At 52.6% G+C, this 4486-nt stretch overlaps 1 long non-coding RNA gene across 1 annotated transcript; it reads left to right on the top strand.

The window, feature by feature from the left end:
• On the top strand, nt 237-1440 carry LOC109706707. The gene is made up of 3 exons (XR_002215298.1): nt 237-295; nt 399-490; nt 1401-1440. It is a non-coding gene; the product is annotated as an uncharacterized LOC109706707 (long non-coding RNA).

Here is a 4486-nt window from a genome sequence, read left to right as displayed (position 1 = left end):
TGTTTTCTTGGGGTGAACTTGGGAAGCAGGGGCTTTGTGGAGTTGAGTTATTTTCCCTATCACCCAGTACTGGAATTGGGACCCTCTCCACCTGATTTGGAGTTCGTTTGGTGAGTTTTGACATTGGAATTGAGATATTTAAGCTTAAATGCTGTTTTGCTGAAATTCATCGTCGACTGTTAGTATTTCAGCTCGTACTCGACGTAGGAGCATCGGATTTCGTCGAGACTTGATTCGTTGGTTTCGGGACTGCGAGAAGAATCCACGAAGTCCTTACTTGTGGATTTTGGTGAAGGTTAGCTTGGTCGAAACCCTTCTCTTCTCTGCTGCTGTGTACTTGGACTGAATTGTGGATTTTGATGATTTTTATTGGATTTTTGGGTGCATTGTAAATCCAGATCTTAAGGGGCTTTGTTGCTGGTTTGAAGAGGTTTCCAGCAGTGTTGCTTGAGGATCCGAGACCCTATTGCTGCCAGGAATTGCATTAGAGGTGGGTGTTTCATCGGTTTCGCTCCTAAGTGCATGTTAGTCAACGTGTATAGTTCGAGTGTTGTAAATCATGCTTTAATTCATCGATTAGCATTTTGAATGTAATATGAATGTAGAAGCATGCTGAAATGAATATTTAAATTATACATGTTGGACTTGAAATTTGACTTAGGAGAAAACCTGCGTTTTGACCCGTCATATGCTTAAACTACCAGATTTAGCTCTAGGAGCCGTGTTCGATTGTATCGTTGCCGAGTCAGTGCAATGGATACCTTGGGTAGTTTAGAATGTATTTACACTCGTGCTGGTTCGCCGAGTGAATTTTTGCAGGGTCGTTCAGGCCGTTTCGGACTGTTGGGTGCCGTCAGAGTTGACGGTGGACCGTATCGCCTTTTTGGCGTCAGATTGTGCCGAGGGCACGTTACCTGTTGGTTGTTAGACCAGTTTAAGTCGATTACTTGACTTTGGCTAGTTGGAGCCTGATTGAGCTCGACAGAGATACGCTGCATACTCGGTTGGGTAGCGCCCACGAGTGCCACTCCGGAGTCAGGCTTGTGCTTTTGCGTTGGTGTCGCTCATGCCAGTTGGACTTGCTCTCCACGGACCAGTTAGTGTGGATAGAGCCCGATAGTCGCAACGGGGCAGGGACGGGTGTGTTCACAGTCCCAGGGACGGGTATGTCTACAGTCCCGATTGGATTGGGTCAGATTTGACATTTCCTACAGTTGGTTAGTGTAGAGCATGATAGTATAGTGATTTGTAGCGGTTGAGTTTGTTTCCTGCTTTTCCTACTATTCTTGCTCCCTCCTGTAGACTTAGTGGGTGGACCGATGTTGTTTTGGGCGGTACCCACTGAGGACTACTTGTTTTTATAGTAGTTCTCACGCCCAGTTGTTACCCCCGTTTTGCAGAGCCACAGGTTTCGGCTGCTGCGCCTTCCGCGGATCAGGATCGAGGTAAGGGCGTCGCGAGTTAGAGCCCTACCCGACGTGCTGAGCTAGAGGTGCCCCTACTGCAGGTAGATGTTTTGTTTCGAGTTTATGTACATAGTGGACTTAACTCGCCAGTGCGAGTAGCTTTGTATTTTGGATTTGGACTATGTATATGAAACTCAGTTTGTTTAGCTTCTGTTTTCTCTAGCAGCTCTCTACTACTGTTCGTAGTAGTGTTTGATTTACAGGTACAGCTATCGCTTCGTATACAGGGAAAATTCCTTTGTATACGGCGGATTTGTCGGCGTGCCCGGGGAAAGTGTAATCCGGGGCGTGACAGATTAAGTTGGTATCAGAGCTTTGCTGTAGGTCGTGGGGACCTAGGAAACCTAAGTTTGGCAAACCTTAGGGAAGCAAGACGTGAGAGGCGTAATTTTATTGCGAAAGTCAATGATTATTTGTTCTAACTCCTCTTAGAGCAGAGTGAGTGACTGAAGGAGTTTCTGTTTCGGCCTGAGAAATTATGTTGGCTGCAGACGACATAATTTTGGAGGGAAACAGGGACCGCCTTCTAGACTTTCGTTTGATTGGGTCGAGAGTGTTTTGTTGTATCTGACCCCGATTTGTTCCTTTCAGCTATGTATCGTCGCCGAGGTCGACCGTCGTTGCGGGAGCGTGCCCAGTTGGCGCGGGATCATGCTGGACCTTCTGAGAGATCTGAGCAGATGGAGCAGAGTACTCGGCAGGAGCAGGGTGACAGACTGGGGGCGAGTGTACCCCCTGTTGTGGAGCCGAGTGCGCGACCAGAGACTAGCGCACCCCCTGATCTGAGTGCACAGTTAGCTGCCCTGACCGAGGTGACGAGACAGCAGGGGGAGCTATTGCAGAGGTTGTGTGAGAGGATAGCTCAGCCACCGAGTTCTGTACCGAGGGCACCAGAGTCGCCAGTTCCACCCCCGACTACTCCAGTGACAGCACCAGCTGCAGCAGTTCCTCCATCGGCAGCAGTTCCAGTAGCGCCAGTTGCGCCTGCTAGGGGGCCAGTACCGTTGACTGAGGCCGAGCAGGAGCGGTGGACGGAGAGGTTAGCTCGTTTTCGCCGATTTGATCCACCGATCTTCGATGGCAGAGGCACTGAGGCCTGGATTGTTGAGGGATGGGTCAGTGCGATGGAGAAGTTATTCGAGGATCTGTTCGTTCCAGAGGGGGAGCAGGTACCCCTGGGAGTACACTGTCTAGCAGGTGATGCTCATGACTGGTGGCGGAGGACGAGGCGAGACCAGGGGCTAGTGGCGGCGCAGCTGAGTTGGGACGAGTTCTGTGGAATGCTGTTTGGGATGTTCTTTCCCAACAGTGTGAAGCAGAAGCTCGAGGAGGATTTGAGGAGGCTTCAGCAGGGAGATCGCCCAGTGCAGGAGTACGTTCGGGAGTTTACTCGACTCCTGAACTGTGTACCATTTGCGGCCAGAGACGAGGCGCACAGAGTATACATGTTCGAGCAGGGGCTGAGACCGGACATCTTCAGGTTAGTGCGGGCGCAGAGGTCGAGGACCCTGGATGCGTCCATAGAGCAGGCCCTATGGGTGGAGAGAGGTGAGGTGTCGCTGCAGGAGAGGACTCAGGCCGTGGGGCAGGGTCAGGACAGGAAGCGCCCCTTTCCAGATGACGGAGGGCAGTCGAGCAGCAGACGTCCGCCGAGACCTCCACGATCACGTTCTCAGGGTCGTGGGTCTTCGGGGCGTCAGCGTTCCAGGGGATCCCGTCAGCAGGGGCAGACTCAGAGGACGCCACAGTGTGTGATCTGCGGGGGACCACACTGGCCTCGGCAGTGCGAGCAGAGAGAGGGCAGGTGCTACGGATGTGGTCAGCCGGGACACATGAGGGCAGCTTGTCCCCGAGCAGCATCTCCAGCACCGTCATCAGCTTCGGCACCACCAGCACCACAGCAGTCTTACGGAGCAGCACCGAGCTACCGCCAGGAGGACAGATCGTCTGTGCCGCGGTCGAGTGAGCGGCGACAGCAGGCTCCGAGTGGCAGGGTCTATGCAGCTCAGGTGGAGGACTCTTCAGCAGCCGACCGAGTGGTGGCAGGTATCACTTTGATTTCTGGCATTAGAGTTCGCACTCTTTTTGATACCGGTGCATCGCATTCCTTTGTTAGCCGAGCATTTGCATTGTTGCATGGTCTAGAGTTAGGAGCGTTGTCTCAGGCACGAGAGGTGCAGATCCCCGACCATGTCTTGCAGGTTACAGAGTGTTGTTGGTCCTGTCCGGTGCAGTTAGACTCTTGGATCATGCCCGCAGACCTGTTGGTGTTAGGGCAGCTGCAGGACTTCGACGTAGTGCTCGGTATGGATTGGCTGGCGCGGTACTATGCTACGATCGACTGTGGAGCGAGGACGGTGACGTTCCGCGAGCCAGGCCAGGAGGAGTTTACTTTCAGAGGCTGCAGGAGCACGCTGTTTGCCACCTGGATATCTTCGGCGAGGGCTCGACAGATGCTGAGCAGTGGGTGTATCGCTTTCCTAGCGACAGTTGTGGAGGTACCTACGGCGGCGCCGAGACTCGAGGACATCCCAGTAGTCCGCGAGTTTTCGGATGTGTTTCCCCCTGAGTTGACGACATTGCCGCCGGAGAGGGAGATTGAGTTTGTGATTGATGTAGTTCCTGGAACTGCACCAATCTCAAAGGTACCTTACAGGATGGCACCGGCAGAGCTGAGAGAGCTAAAGGCGCAACTTCAGGATCTGATGGATAGAGGGTTTGTGAGACCCAGTGTGTCGCCTTGGGGAGCGCCGGTGTTATTTGTAAAGAAGAAGGATGGTTCGCTCAGGTTATGTGTGGATTACCGGGAGCTGAATAAAGTGACCATCAAGAACAAGTATCCTCTGCCGCGCATTGATGATCTATTCGATCAGCTGCAAGGATCTTGTGTCTTTTCGAAGATTGATCTCCAGTCAGGTTACCACCAGCTGAGGGTGAGGGCCGAGGATGTTCCCAAGACGGCTTTTCGGACTCGGTACGGGCATTATGAGTTCACGGTGATGCCTTTTGGATTGACGAAT

Source organism: Ananas comosus, linkage group 2 (assembly GCF_001540865.1).
Source record: "Ananas comosus cultivar F153 linkage group 2, ASM154086v1, whole genome shotgun sequence".
NCBI classification, from domain to species: domain Eukaryota; kingdom Viridiplantae; phylum Streptophyta; class Magnoliopsida; order Poales; family Bromeliaceae; genus Ananas; species Ananas comosus.
The sequence above is the reverse complement of the archived record's forward strand: the minus strand, read 5'-3'. Positions and strand labels throughout refer to the sequence as shown.